The sequence below is a fragment of the Musca domestica genome, unplaced genomic scaffold, assembly GCF_030504385.1.
Source record: "Musca domestica strain aabys unplaced genomic scaffold, Musca_domestica.polishedcontigs.V.1.1 11, whole genome shotgun sequence".
NCBI lineage: Eukaryota > Metazoa > Arthropoda > Insecta > Diptera > Muscidae > Musca > Musca domestica.
The window spans coordinates 11,706,345-11,723,623 of record NW_026712133.1 but is presented as its reverse complement, the minus strand read 5'-3'; the positions used below and the strand labels follow the sequence as shown (position 1 = coordinate 11,723,623).

The window sequence follows — 17,279 nt, the reverse complement described above, 5'->3', positions numbered from 1 at the left end:
CAATTTTTTGTCATAGATTGTAGTTCCACTTACGAACTCTAAATACGAATATCGGGGGTACCTTGTATGTAGGCTATACGGTATCGTGGACCTATTTGGACGTTTCTCTTCCAGAGGGTAAAGTACTCAGAAGGAACTCCTTTTGTGGATTTTCAGACAATTTCATTGACAAATTTGCCTACAATAATCAAAATACCGAATATCGTACCTGCAGACAAAAGACCGATCTGTGCAAAATTTTAGCTTCCTATCTTTATTCGTTTTGACTCTAGCGTGATCACAACGGACGAACAGGGCTAAATCGTCCTAGAATTTCACGCTGATCAAGAATATTTGCACTTTGTTAGGTCTAAAATTATTATTTCGATGAGTTGCAATCGGAATGACGAACTTAATATACCCTCCATATTATGTATGGTGGAGGGTATACAAAGAAAAACTAACGCAACCACAATCTATATGCTTTGTTGGTATATATTGGCAAAAATGCTCTCCAAGAAGTAAAACAAATGCATGACAAAACTAAAAGGATACTCTGAAGGATACTCGAAAACGAGCAGAAAATGCTCGCCCTTATTCGGGTATCATAAAAAAATAGAGTATATACTATTTATTTTTTCTACTCCCAGAAATAATCCCTCCGCTCTCCACTCGAATTCGAACGAGCATTTCCGGCTCTCTAATTTCATCACCGATATCCGAAGCATTTCGCAAAACAACTTTTACGATTACGGATAAATAGTTTTCCTTCTTCTATTTAGATCAAGCAATCTCCAAAAAATCTCGATTAGAACAACTAATTGTGAACAAATACTCTTTGCTGTATACATGAACTTCACTCTCTACTTTCCACCAGCGACGACCAGTCAACCTACATAGAAGAACGCCAAAGAACAGAAACCTTCAGTGATGTAACATTTAAATAGGTCTCAACATATGTATGGAGAAAAAAAGTTCGTCGCTTTTATGTTTTTTTGTAATGTTTTTGTTGTTGTTGTCTTTTTTGTATTCTTCCCTTGCAACAGCAAATATCGCACCTTGTTTTCACAGGTCTGGGGATTTCTTTTTTCTCTCTTTTGTGGGGCACTGCAGAACGGCGGTGGCGGCAGCTTAGCTCAGCATCCCACAGACATAGTCAAGCAACGGTAGACAGCAAGACTCGCTCGCTTGCTTGTTTTCTTGCCAAGGCAACCAACCAGCCAGTTAGGCATTTCGGCAGTCCGGGCATTAAAACTTTAAGCCTTCAAGAAAAATGATGCAAAAGTTTTGCAAAAACACAGTCGTCCCTGCAAGGCATACAATTTTCGGAATTGTAGTTATTTGCACAGCAAAAAAAAAAACAGAACAAAGTTGTATGCCATGGCATGGCCCAGTACGGCTTACAGGAGGGTCTTCACATCTGGTGGTGTTGATGTGGCGGACAACATCACCTTTTGCATCACACCAAGTTGTTGGCAGTGTTCAAGTTTTTTTGGAGAGCAATAGAGAGGGCGGTGGCACAGGATAACGGCTATGGAATCCAAGGCAAACATTTTATGTCGGAATTTTTGTAAGAATTTTTTGTTGGTGTTGTTGTTATTGCTGCTCTTTCATACATAACAGATATTCTAACATGAAGCGGTTTTTATTGAACTTTACAGGAATATGGCAAAAATGTTTTTTTCTTCTCATTTCTTAAAACAACACTGGCAAAAATTATTGCGCAAAAATCGGCCTATCAAAATTCATGAATTATCCTCCTCCACCCCCAAGACGCAATATGAGTTTCTTTATTTATTTATAATACAAACATGTGAAATGAACCACAAAAACAAAACGCCAATAAAAAGTATTCATTTTCTTTCTTTTTTCCAAAATTTGTTTAACTACCACCTACAGTTTAACAAAACGTTTAAATATTTGCACAAAAAATAATCGGATCTTGTGCTTATTTTATGGTCGAACGGTCGGTCGGTCGATCAGGTGCAGGCAAACAGTAACGTGTACAACAACTACAACAATAACAAATTGTTTATATAATTATCTAAAAAGCTGTCAAATATCAGCATTTCAATATTGGGGGTTTCGGTGTTTTTTTCCTTTTGACAACACACCGCCAACAGCAACAACAATGTTGTATTGGATTTCTTTCGATCGAAAGTAGTTGACCACCAACATGAAATTATTTGTCTGAACATGGTTTTTGTGTGCGGTAACTGGCAGAAAATTGCTGGACAAATGATTGAAATTGGAAAGAAATTTGTTTTGAGTTGACGTTTGTCCAACCCACGCAATGAACTGCATGACAAATAGTTGGAAACACTAGACAAAGGTGGCCGTATTTGTGGAATGGCAAGTCACAGTGTTTATAAAAGCCAAAACCCCGGGAACGATTTAAATTTGGATACACAATGAGCAAAAAGTTAGATAATATTTAACCTCGTATGACATCTCAGAACAGCATTTAGGGCTTATACAGATTCATTTTTTCGGTTGATGTCGATGTAAAAAATACAACACTCTTGCCACTTTTGGCAGGCAACATTGTTGCGTTTTCATGGCTTTTGTTTCAAATATTGGGGACAGTGTTGTATTTTTCACGTCGACGTCAAACGAGACGTTGGATCTTTTTTGGCCTTTGGTGTTGTTGTCCCCTCCCTGCAGTTGATATTGTATCAATAATATTTGAATTTCTAGAAATAATTCGCTTTTCCTCATGTTGGGCGCCAATCACAAACACCTTTAACTTAAAAGAATGTGCGGCATTTTACCCATTCCCGGCGAAGGGCTTGCTTGAGGTGATCGACAATTTGGTATTTTTTAGTGCCAACCTTGCTTTCCAAAATAATCCAGACACAATAGTCCAACGGATTGGTATCCGGAGATTTTGGTGGCCATTGTGCACTGGAAATGAAGCGAGGAACCTCATTTTGTAACCATTCTTGGTTGGCGCGTGCTGAGTGCAATGGTGCTGAGTCCTGTTGGAATGTCCAAGGTCTGCGGCCAAATATTATCCAGAATATTTTCGCGATAATATTCGGCATTTATTCTGATGCCACGGTCGATTAATACGAGCGGAGAGCGACCATCGCCTCGTATAGCGGCCCACACCATCACCATGGCCGGCGCTTGAGTTCTGGTGGCCAACCGAAGGTGCACATTTTCAGCTGACCTCATTTTGTTTGTTTACTTCTGTTTCCTTCCGTCCATTTCCTTGACGTCGGTCTACGCTACCAGCATCACGGTAACGAGCGATGGTTGCTGGAGTGCTCTAACGATAGCCACTTGTGGTTTTCCAGCCAAATATAAATAAATCACGCTTGAATTCCATCACGATTAACTTTTTTTTCTGGAAAATTCTTACCAAAATGCTTTTGTATGCTTGTAAACAATAATAATCATAAAGCTGTCGGACGAGAGGCTTAGAAATTACAGCAATCTGAAGTTGGTTGCAGTTTTTTTCATCTCACCCTGTACAACTATAATAGAAATTCAGTTTAACATTATTTTTTAATTTCCCTAACAAATCGTCGATCCATGTTCATATGATCTTGCACTACTGATAAGAAAGTGTTAAGTTTCGCCGAAACTTTTTGATGGAAATGTAAACCAAGTTTATTTTTATTTTAACAAGTTTATTTGATCCGTAGATAAGAGAGCTTTAAAAACTTAAACATTTGTTGGGGAACACCTTTTCCTAACAGAAAAACAACATGATCTGAAATCAATGATTAGTGCTTGTTTCGCTGGACTTTCTTGGCCATAAAATCCAAACTGTTTATATAAAAAAACGTTGACCCAATGACACCCAAAACCGGTTTTCTTGAAGTGTAATTAGTAAAATCACAAGCCACAGTTATTTAAACTCATAAAAATTATTTTAAATTATGGGATTTTGTTTTTCAAAAAATTAACTCAAATACCGACTACTGTTGCATAACATTTACGAATCATAGAAAATCTTTTCCAGTTTTCGACAAGTTGTTCAATGTAAATTTTACAATCTAATTGGAATATCATTGCTTGTATGCATGTTTTTTTTTCTTTCATTAAAGTCCAATAAACCTCCCATAGAGTTTCCATGTATTTTGATAATTTTTTGTCGGCAGTGAGGGCTCCTTTATTGGTCTTCTTTAGTTCGGTTCAGTTTGTATAACGAGAAAAATAATTTACATACAATATCCCTAGATGAATCTCATCAGCATCATCTGTAGTATACTCTGGACCCTATCCATGCAACATTCTTTTCATCATCATCAGCAGCATCATAATCATGTGTGTGTGTGTGTCTTGTATGTATAGATGAATGCGAGTGAATATGTTTGTTTGCTGTTTATCAGGTCGGAAATCTATCAAAGGAAAAAATACAAAAATGTATAAAAATCGAAACATTGGAAAAGTGAATAAATTTCAATGAAACGACGTCAACGACAACAACAACAATAATACGATCAAAAGCCGTAGTAGAAAAAATATATAAAATGAACTGAATGCAACGTTGGTATATTTGTTTGTGTGGACAGACAGATGTGGACCCTCTACAAATATGAAACAGAATGAACAAATCAGCCATCCAACCAACGAACGTACACAGCCAGCACCCAAACCGCACAGACGAAATCTTACAACATGCTGCAGTTTTTGCCCAGTTTACCGGGCAAAACAACTCAAATTCACAAAAATATAAGAGATAAGATTTTAGCCCCAGAGCCAATGCTAACTGTTTCATCTCCTCCATCATATTTTGTTAGGTATTTTGCCGTACTTTGCCATGCTCCTCATCTGGGTTGATGTACTACCAACCAACCAACCAACCAATCGACCAACTGCAGTCCAAAGCCAAATTCACAACAAAAAAATGCACATTGCCAAACTCATGGTAGCTTCCAAATTGTGCACGTCATTTAAGTTAGAATCACTACCGGTTATTAAGAGATAGCCATACCAAGCCACCAAGCAAAAACTGAAAAGATTTAAACCAACGAATGAACGAACGAATGAACAACATCAACTGAAAACGATACAAGCTCAATTTTAATCTTTACACAGATACTTGTTATCTTTGTCTACGAAAAGTATGACGGATGCCGTTTAGTTTTTGTTTTTTTTTTTTTTCTTTTGGGTGCTGCATGGATGGTTGGTTCGGTGGATGGATGGATGGATTAGTCTGGCGAATTGTAATACCAGCAAAAACTAACGCCGAATATTTGTTAATATATTCTTAGATATTCATACATACGTACCCACATTAGGGGTATTCATGAGATGCCAGATAGCAATGAAATATTTTACAATTTTATGACAAATTGAGTATTTTTTGATAGACCCTGAGGAATTCACGTTTTTTTGGATTTGATTAAATAAAAAATAATGAAATGGGGTTTCGCAAAACCAGTACTTCATGGTTGTATTCGACTAGAAATAGATAGGTAATATAAAAAACACAAATTCTTAAATATACAAATTAAGAAAAAATATGTGCTTCCAAAACAGATAAAATGCCAAGAATCCATAGCTTTATATACTTCAGAAAGTATTTTTTAAAGCGGATTTCCAACAATTCTTGAAACATATCTAGTCCTTCTCAAAATATTCCTAAAAAATATACACGATTATCGTTACGATTACACTTAAATCATTGCTTAAAAATTATGTTAAAAAGCTCAGCACAGTGGCGCCCAACGTTAACAGCTCAAGACAGAAAAGAAAACATGAGTTTTTGGTTGAAAATACTATTTCTCGATAGAATCCACCACTCAGTATTAGAAAGTATTTAGTTTTTACCGTCTGTTGCAGAGGTTCAACCCTGTCTTGGGATTAGCTAATACTCGACGCGCCTCCAAAATTGACATATCTTGGAGGAAGGACTTAGTTTTGTTGTTCAGCGCATCTATTCTAATTTTTGGCTTATCCACGTCTTATAAGCCATTAGCAAACTAGCCTTTGACAGATCGCCTTGACATGCCAACAGGACTGAACTCTGCTCCCGTTGGAATATTATTTATCTCTTCAAACCAAATTTCTTGTTTTGTAGCTCAGACTTCTACCATTTATTCTGTCGCGAACTAACGCCACATTACTCAGAAACCCTCCAAGTGTAATTGCGACGGGGAGTCAATTAATAAATTATTCCGCATTAATTTATGCAGTTTGTCAGGTGTCGATCACTACAGACCAGAGTTCATCCTTGTCTTGTTTCCAGTAAAGCTGCCAAATGTCTATCCAATACAGACCAGAATGTTTTCAAAGAGCACCAGGCGCTCACCTCTTTTGAACACACCTTAGTTGACGTCAGCTAAAGTTATTTTGGAACAGTCTAGTTTGCTCAAAGGAAGTATTTTTCTCGAGAAGTGGCAATGTCTAAAAACTCCCATGGTTTCGATAATCTCTTATAATTACTAATTTTTAAAAAATAATTACTTTAAAATCTATATTCCCCCAAGTAAAATTATTGCTCTGATACACCTGAAAAATCAAATTATTACTCTTATCGAGGTTATCATGCGATTCCTAAAATACCCCTTAATATTATATCCATATGCACAGCTACGCCTTCCCATTCCTCCAATCTCCAAAAATTCACGATTATTACTTTCATAATTTTTCCAAAGAATGCCATGTCATTCCCTACCCTACTAACTATCACATGTACCATGGGATTCCCTGGACTTGAGCATTCATATTTTGTTTCCAAGAAAATCGTACAATTTTCCCAGAATATGTACGAAAGCCAATAGCAGACCAATTTACCCGACAGAGATCAGATACCATGCATAACAATGATGATGACACCATTAATACCTTTGATTTGGTTTCTACCTGGGCTCCTCTTTTCAAAAACAAACCAAAAAAGGCAACGACAATGACGTTCCACCAAAGGTATTCCAAGCCGCCAACAATGTTCACAACAATTTGGGTCGCCAAATGGCTGAAGGGAATCGAATCGACATATCCAAAACACATAAAAAATCCAAAGTAATGATGTCCGAACACGTGCCTAAATTTCATCCACTACCTCCCATGCACACACACACACACTCATACACAAGCCAGCAACCAACATTGTTCGATCGCTTGGTTCGTTCGTTTGTATGTTTGACTCAGAGACTCATCAATTTTGTAGATAAAACTGGAGACACTTTTGTCTGTCAATCGAGAAGTTTATGTGCGCCACATTAAGCCCAGTTGAGGCAGTCAGTCTGTCATTCAGTCAGTCAGGGATTTGTGATATAGTTTCACACATACGCAAAGTAGACCAGTAAAGAAAGTCTTAAAGTCGGGCGGCGCCGACTTTATGATACCCTACACCACTTTGCTAATTAAGTAGAGCTCCACATAACAATTAAAAGTTTCTATGGGAGAATTCAATCATACACGCTATGATTATAATTATAATTTAAAGTTCAAAGGACTAAATTCGGAATTGTATTGCCCATTTGGTGCACAATTAATTTGAAATCGGATAAAGATATATATGGGAGTTATATCCAAATCTGAACCGATCTCGATAAACTTTGGCAACGATATTTCTGAGCTGTATTTGATATATTTCCCTGAATATCGTTGTTACAGAGTGCATATTACGGTTGTGGGTACAAAATATAACAAATCGGATGAATAATATATATGGAAGCTATAACTATATCTGAACCGATCTGAACCAAATTTGACATACTAGCTACTAGACTCAATTCGGTCGTAAGTGCCAAATTCCATCCCATTTGGACAAATATTAGACGTTTGGTGCACAATAAAAGGTAAATCGGACGATGTTATATATGGGAGCTATATCCAAATCTGAACCGATCTCGATAAAATTTAGCAAATGTATTTCTGAGCTGTATTTGATATATTTCCCCAAATATTGTTGTTGCATAGTGCATATTACGGTGGCGGTGGACAAAAATAACAAATCGGATGAACAATATATATGGGAGCTATAGCTATATATGAACCGATTTCGATCAAATTTGGCATACATATTTTCAGGCCTAATATGGGTGTATGTGCAAAATTCCATACAATTCGGGCTGATATTACACGTTTGGTGCACAATAAAACTCAAATCGGACGAAGATATATATGGGAGCTATATCCAAATTTTGACCGATTATCTCCAATTTCAATAGGGTTCGTCCTTAGGCTAAACAAAAGACCTTTGCAAAATTTCATCTGGATCGGGCAATAAATGCGACCTGTACTTTGTTTACAAAAATACATGGACAGACGGACGGACGGACGGACGGACGGACAGACGGACGGACGGACGGACAGACGGACGGACGGACATGCATAAATCGACTCAGAATGTGATTCTATGCAGATCATCAAAAGGAACTATGGGTCTATCTCGTTTCCTTCTGCCTGTTACAAACAAATGCACAAAGACATAATACCCTGACCACCTTGTGGTGTAGGATATAAAAAGGTAAAACTATTTTTCTGCTGTTTGGCAGATTAGAAGCCACAAAAAAAAGGATTTTGTATTTTGGGGTATTTTCAAGGGGATCTAAAAGGGGATTGAGGTGAATTGATAGAATGAAACACAACAAAAATAATGGAAGGAGATTGCCGATTGCCTTCTAACGGAAATACTTGACATTCCTTTGATATGAACCAGAATCGAAATCAATAAAAAATGCACACCTCAGCTTCTCCCCCTCTCTCTCTCCTTCTCCCTTGTGGGAATCCTTAATAAAGTTCATTAATTAATTAACCTTTTGTGAATGTGAAAATTGGCCGGCCGGTCGTCAGACTCTGCCCAAAATACCCAAACCTCAACGACAAAAATCAATAACTACATTTGGCTGTCTCCCTCAGAACTCAAATGTCAATAGTCGCCGTCTTTGTTGTCACATTAGCCGATGAACGACGGAGTAACCATAAAGAAGCCGCTCTCAAGTGTTTATTGAGCACATTTGAATAAAACAAGCATCGGACCACTTGGCTGGCTGGCCATGGTCAAGAAGACACCGGATCATCACCACAAGCAGAAGATGTAGAAGAAGATGTGTGGCGGCAAAGTAAAGCAAAATGAAAACGAAAACAAACAACAACACGACAAGCAACGAAACGCTAAACGTAACTCTTGATGATAGTAGACTGTCAAAGCGTAATTTTGATGGTCGCTTTAATTTTTGATGCTACTGCACTCCGTTCAACACCAACGTTGCAATGTGGAGGGAGGGAGGTGGCGGCGGTGGTGCAGCAATTTATGTTGGCGGGCAAAATCTAAACAGCCGAAACGCCGTATAACAAATGGAGTTCTTCGGCAAAGATCTTGTATTTATTTTACCTTATTTTGCAAGGGAGATCGGCGGCAGGGGGAATGGAGACTTATGACAAAGACCAAGTGGTATTTCGTTTGGTGTGTACATAAGTCTGGCGGCAGCTCGCCTTCAGAGCAATGGAAACCATCAGCAGCATCATCATCAATATCAACCACAACAAAGTTCGTCCCCGTTGATGGGTATCACCTGTGTGTTGAGTTCTTTCCATCTCCTCTGCCTGGAGAAGTTCTTACAAACAAATCGTTCGGCTTTTATAAACGAACGCTTCCTTGCAATTCGAATCCAAGAAGTTGTCATCACAACCCAGATGACAACATCGATAATGTTTTCGTTTTCTTGCACTCTCCCTCTCTCACTCTCTCTTTGGCTTTGTTTGTTTCTCCCAGCCGTTGCATTCAAATGAACAGCAATGACTCAAAAGTGTTTGAGTTTGTTGTTTGATAGGAACGACCAAACAATGATCATCAGACGACAAGTCCGTCACATGATCTTTGGCAATGAATGAAGGAATGGATTTTTGTCTTGGCTTCAAGAAAATGCAATAAAGCTCTGGGCTTTTTTAGGTAAAGGTGCGGTCAGTTTTGCCCGAAGTTATTTATGGTCTAGATAAAAAAATAAATAAATAAACCTATAAAAAGGAGAATTTTTATAAACAATTTTTATTGATTTTTGGCGCCAGGAGCAATGACAAGTTTTGGGTGATAAACAATAACTTTCAGAGCATCATAAAAGGGATTAGTCATTTTGAAGGATTCCAGATTTTGTTTCTTTGATTGCACGCCAAGATTAAAGTATGCTTACAGGGTGAGATAAAAAAAACTGCCACAAAGTCAAACGGTATAATTTTTACATTCGTTTTTAAAATTTTATTGATTGAAAGCAAAATATGTCGGAAATAGCATCAAATTTTATAATAAGTTTAGATTTGTTCGAATAGGTCACCTTTGGCACGAATTAGGCCTTCAAACGGCCAATGAAACCGTCACACGCTGCCCGAATGTTGCTCTGCGGTATTTTGGCCCATTCCCAGTGAAGCACTTGCTTGAGGTGATCGACAATTTGGTATTTTTTAGTGCCAACTTTGCTTTCCAAAATACTCCTGACAAAATAGCCCAACGGATTGGTATCCGGAGATTTTGGTGGCCATTGTGCGCTGGCAATGAAGCGAGGAATCTCATTTTGTAACTATTCTTGGACATTTGGTGGCACGTGCTGAGTGCGATGGTGCTGAGTAATGTTGGAATGTCCTAGGTCTGCGGCCAAAATGTTTGCGTGTCCAAGGCTTAAATACACCCTCCAGAATATTTTCGCGATAATATTCGGCATTTATTCTGATGCCCCAGTCGATTAATACGAGCGGAGAGCAACCATCTGCTGTTATGGAGGCCCAAACCATCATTATGTCCTGCGCTTGAGTTCTGGTGGCCAACCGAAGGTGCACATTTTCAGCTGACCTCTTTGGCAAGTAAACATGATCATTTTGTTTGTTACAAACTACTGGACAACCAAATTCGACAGTTCACCACTTTCGGTCAAGCGAAGCAACTCTTTAGCTCTTTTGAGTATATTTTCTTTCTGTTGCGGTGAAAGTTCTTGCACGATTTGGAATTTCAATGTCTTTACCCCGAGCTCATTTTTCAATATTTGCCGAATGGAATATTGCGATATGTTTAGCTCACGAGCCATTTTTCGGCCACTGTGACGCGGGTTTTGATCAAGTCGCTTCTTTACTTTTCGAACCATTTCTGCTGATGTTGCTGGTTTTTTCCGTCCACTTCCTTGACGTCGAGCTACGCTACCAGTATCAATAATTTCACTTTCAGCAGCCAATTTGTGTTGCAGTCCTTATTTCATATAGTTTTACTTTTTCCTATTAAGATGCGAAAATGTGTTTCTACCTTCGCCGTTCCCTTTCATGATCCTAGTTTCTTTTTTCCAAATGAATAATTTATGTCCCAAAACTTTCTCAAATGTATCCATTTAATATACACACATGCAAATAGTATGTGTGTGTGTAAAAGGTTATTTTGTTGTTAAACAAATGTCACTCTTCTCGACAAAAACAAAAAACTGTTACTCACACATGTTAAGAGAGACAACAATTTACATAATTTCCTTGATATGCGACATTATTTTTTCCCAAGTCATGTTTATTTGTTTGTTTTTGGCCATTTAAAGTATGTCAAAACATCCATCATTGTAAACGGCTGACTGACTGGCTGGCTGGCTATTCAGCTGGACAAGAGTCCAACGATGTTCATAGTCCAAAAGTATACTTGCTTGTTGTGTCAAGTGAACTTCTCATTCTCTCTCACTCACTCGCTCTCTCTGATCTAGGAGTTAACAATTATATTGGGGCCAAAGCGCATTGCCACAACCCTGGTGTTGATATCAACAAAACGCTACAAATGTACGACTACGACGAAAGGCAGCAGGTATAGACAGATACAAGTAAGCTTTAGACAACAAGCTGGACAAAACAAACAACAACAAGACACACCAAACACTGAAGGACCAGGAAAATAAATGCGAAAAACAAGAAGAAACGCATGTAATTAGATAAAAACATTTAAGCTCCGAAAGATAGGATCAGGTTTTCCCCCTCCAGTGTTTGGTTATAGAAGGCATCATGCCTTGGCGTTGATAAAAGCCAGAACGACAGGCAACAACGCCATGCTATAGGCCAGAATAGGAAAAAAGCAAAAAACAAGAAGAAATCATAAAGCAAAGCTTAAAGAACAAACCTGCAATGATAAGTTACCCCGTGGTAAAAAACAAGAATGGGGAATAGTACGGAATTTGTAAGCTAGTTCAGATGGAAATGAAGAACAAAATGTGATTATCAAACATTTTGAGGTGTTTTGTAATATTAAATTGTACACGGAATAGTGTATCGGAGTTAAATAGATTAACTTTGCTCATCAAAAGAAAAGAAAAGAAATCCTTAATAGCTGACTGGGATAATATTTCTACGAAAAAAGTAATAACTGATAGAGGGAGAATGAAGACAACTATTGTGATTGAAATCCCATCTTTCTGTAAATGACGTCATATGAAGATTCCACTAGCTTTTGAAGTTGAACCAATATTTTTACAACATTTTTATTTTGTAAATCCATTCCAATCGAAAAATAAAATACCTATTTACTTTACTCATGTATTTCACAACTGAAATGTCGCCCATGCATCACATGGTATGTTCAACTTGAACGTATGGAAAATTTGACATTCAGATAAAGCCTTTGACAGCTTATAAGAAAAGCACATGGTAGAAGAATACAGGTACATATGTCAAACATTTTTAAATGATTTTTCAAAAATAAGTAGGTTTTTATAAGATTTCTTATCCGATACCAATCGGACGTTGTTGTAATATGCATTTTTTAACGATTTTTGCGCATTTTAATAATTTTTCATTAAAAAATTTCAATTTCAAAATTGGTTTGACAGTTCATGCGACTACCTGTATTCTTCTACCATGAAAAGCGGCTGAACCATAGCACAATAGCAACATTTAACACAGCTGATTATCCAAACGACTTCTCAAAATATTTATTCGGATTGGAACCGCAGTACGAAATAATAACAAACTGTGAAAATACAAGTTTTGACGTTATCATAGAATAGCTGTCAAAATACTTATTTTAATTTACAGTACGAAGGTCAAAAGTAAGCATAAAGCCTTATTTATACCAAACAAGTTTTAATAAACCTTCCTTAAATTAGTTTTAAGTCATGGCCCAAGTATAAGGTCCTCCTTCCAAGCCAGCTGACTACCACATGTTATGTCAAAATGCATTATTGTGATTGAAATCACAGAGCAAAAGATAAACAAATAGCCAAAAATTGTAAATAAATTTTGACATTTCATATGGTTTTTAAAATTGTCCTTGCGCCATGCTTTAAGTAAACAAATTAGGTCATTTAAACTGATTTTTTAAATTTTGTGGGTTCTGAATTTCTAATTTTTACATTAATCAGCTGCTTCAGTTTTAAATATGTTTCGGTTTTGAACAGGTTCCCCTCTTTAAATATCTTTCATATTCAAGCCAAATACATTTAATGGAATACCCAAATTCATCCCTTATTCAATATCTAGTCCTCGGTGTTTAAATCTCCATTACATTTATGATGAAAACACCATTTTTGAGTGGGTGTGGGCAAGAAGTGCCATGATGATATGGAAACCCAAAACAAGTGCATGACTGTGATACAGACCAACAAACGGAAGTTTACATTGCGCAGGATCTGGTTTTGTTTGCAGTGGCGGCTATCAACATTATGACCGACCAAGGTTGGCTGGCTAAACACCAGCTCATACCGAACAGGACCGACCATTTAGAAAATGTCTAATATTAAAGTGCCAGAAGTAAAGAGGATAAAAACAAAACTTCATCCAAGTTTTCCAAAAAAAAAAAAACGCAGAAGAAGAAGAATAAGATTGAAATTAAAGGTCTATCTACGTTTGTCCCCACAAAAAGGTATAAATGATACAAAATGGAGATTGTGGCCCGATGTTTCAATGTATATGTGTGTGTGGGTCTTTGTGTGGATACACATTGTGTTCACCAAAGGAGTCCCAAAACAAATCGGACAAACACACGCACACACATAAAGTACAGCCTCCCCAAAGTATTTAAGATTGCGTGCGCGCGTAAATAACAAAAGGAACAGAGACGACCGACTGACAAACAAGCCGACCGACAAGAAACCAATGAAAAAATCAAACCTGCAAGAACTTCATTATGGACAAAGCAAAGCAAAACGTAAACAAAAAAGTTACTTAACTTCTGTATCCATAGATGGCTGGCTGGCTGGCTGGATGTATCCAATATCTGCCATCAAACCAACCAACCAACCGGCCATCCCATCCCATTCTTTGTGTTCCATTCCCCCTGGCACAAGACAAACACACACAGTGAGTATCATACACACCTATTGTTTGATGGAAGGTTGTTGCTGCTGCTGCTATCCATCTGGGTTTCTGTGTGTGTGTGTGCATATTTGCTGCTTGATCCGCCACTTCTATACTCTTTCGTATCTTATTAAACGTAGCCATCATGTTCTTGTGTTTTTAGCAACAGCAATGGTGGCCCCACCACCATACAAAACCCCCATATCGAGGAAGAAGAGGAAAGAAGCAACAACAACAGCAACTGCAGAAAAACCAGCAGGCTTAAAGCTTTAACAGTTTTAATAGCCACGACTACCAACAACAATACCAAAACAAAAAAAAAGCACAGCAGCAAGTCAGCAACAACATCATAATCATCAGCCAGTTGTATATAACAGAGATAATATACATGCATACTCATACTATATGTATGTGTGTATGTATATACAGAGTTATATGAACGTTTGTATATAGATTTACTACAAACGTACAGTGCTTGAAAAAAGTCTGTTGAATTTGATTTGAAATTGGGATTATGAGATGAGCATTATTTTCGAGGGAATATTTTATGTAGGACCTAATAATCAGGTCATTCTCATACAAAATCTTATCATATGTACTGTGAATGGTTAACCTGGATAAAGATTTGTATGTAAACGTACTTTAAGTCAGAATGAAAAACTACCATTGAGATTGAAAAACCCTCATACAATCAAAATGTTTGTTTACGTTTTCATACGTTTAATTCACAATGACATGTAATTTGACAATACGGGTGAAATCAGCTGGTTTTATCGGATGACCCATGGTAGAAGAATACAGGTAAATGCATCAATGCTTGGGAACATTGATATGTCAAAATTTGTTTAACGTTTTTTAAACATATTTTGATTTTATGTGTTTTCTTATACGATACCAATCGTAGGTTGTTCTGAGATGCATTTTCAACAATTTTTACAAATTTCATTTTTTTTCATTCAAAATGTTCAATTCCAAAATCGGTTTGACAGTTCATTGTTCCATTATCTGTGTCGATCCGACTACCTGTATTCTTCTACCATTTATGATCCCCCCGCATTGCCAATGAATACAAATGTGAATTAAACGTATGAAAACATAAACAAATATTTTGACAATGCGAGTGGTATTGTCCAGTGGTATTGATCTAATCATCGTAACATTAAGTAGCATATCCATCTCTTCATTTTCTGTAATTTACCTTGTCAAATTGCACTGAAAAGAAAATAGGTTCCCACCTCTGATGTGTTGCAAATATAAATTTTGATAATTGTATGTTGTCAAATAAATGACTTTTATGAAAACACGTTCGGTATAACAAAGGATACACTCAACCTAGATTTTGGCAAATAAAAATTTGTTGTATGATATGAAAATCTATTGGAAAATCATTTCTAAGTTCTTTGGTTAGCTCACCATGCTTGTTTTCGACTAAAACCCGCTCTTATTCAGACCTAGTTACATTTTCGTCTTCTATTTTTAAGTTGGCTGATTTTCCAAAGTGCAAGATAAAATACTTGCCTCAATTTCTAAAGTGAAATGTGCTAGAACAGTGTGGCTTGTTTGTTCGGGATACCGTAGTATTTTGTTTTTGCAAAATGGTCAGGCTTTATTCCTTTATTGTTGTTTTTATAAAAACGTTTGTTTATTAGTGAAATGTGCTCTATCTTTTTGCCTTTAGTGTAAGTTTTTAATATACAAACCAGATTCTTTTGATTTTTGCAGAGAATAAGGGAAAGAAAAGAGAGAGGGGGGGGGGGGGGGGGCAAAGAAACGTATAATCTTGTCTGCTCCGCCTTTATAAATAATGCATGATATCTACAGCAACAAAAAACGTTGATACCACCAAAATGAAAGACAAAAGTGTGGCTAAGGGTATGAATGAATATGGTTACGAGGTTTATGCTGCCAATACAAAAAAAAACCATCACATATACATGTACACTTTTCATTGGTTTTTGCTGGCATTTTCCCTTGTGCGTTTCTCTTACGAAGTAAAACCAAAAAGGAAAAAAATATGATTTTTCGTTTCACAAAAAAAAAAAACAAATCCCAAGTTGCAAAAGAAAATTCGGCAAAACGTTTTTTAAACATCACTAAATACGTCAACCAAACTTTTTCTTCAGGTACTGGCTACTTTTTCTTGGGGGATGAAAATTGAGATTGTACAAAAGTTTTTTTTGTTTGTATCCAATATTGTGCCTCGTTTTTCTCTTTGGCCTTCGACAACTCCCATCACCCCATTTTGGATGCTTAAATATTCAAGCATGTACTTGAATCATAACGAGACAAACAAACTGCAAAACTTTTTCCACTTTGTTCTGAAGAAAAGTTGTTCTTGAACAAAAACATGAATATATCTTTTTCTCCGTCACAATTGTTGTTGCTTCAATTGTACAATGAATAACAAAAAAATATGGCAAATGTTTCCAGTTTTTTTTTTTTTTTTCAAAACTGCTGCATCAGTTCGCTTTAAGTACTCTTTAAACTTAATATTCGTTCACACGCAAATGAAATAAAATATGATAGAGAACTTTGAGGAAAATATACACTTTGGGATTAAGTCCGTTCCTCATGTGGAAACGCGGAGTCGCTATTTTTTCGAAGAATTATTGAATTTAAAATTACTTTAATTTTTCTTCGTAATTGCCATAGTAGAAGAACACAGGTAGTCGCATCGGCACAGCAAAGTGAACTGTCTAACCAATTTTGGAATTGAAAATTTTGAATGAAAAATTATTCGAATTTGTAAAAATTGTAAAAAACGCATATTATAATTACCTTCGAAAAAGAAAGAAAACATATAAAAATCTACTTATATTTGAAAAACATTAAAAAAATTGACATATCAATGTTCCCAATCGTTGCTGCCACAATAAATATGCATCCAGTTAACACAGCCATGGCGGTGTTCTTGCAAATATTAAAACCCAATTTCAATGTCAACATTTGTTTACACTTGTTGGCTATTTATTTATATTTTGTTCTGTGAGTTCAATCACAATAATACATTTTACATTAAATTTGGTAGTCAGCTGGCTTGGACCATGTTCACAGCTGTTCAGTGGAATGACTGTCAAAATAATTATAGTAATTTA

At 36.7% G+C, this 17,279-nt stretch overlaps 1 protein-coding gene across 1 annotated transcript in view; it reads left to right on the top strand.

Annotated features, from left to right (window-relative positions):
• The window catches only part of LOC101893830 (insulin gene enhancer protein isl-1), a 62,912-nt gene that overhangs the window by 31,823 nt on the left and 13,810 nt on the right, over positions 1 to 17,279 (top strand). The gene's annotated exons all lie outside the window — the stretch shown is intronic.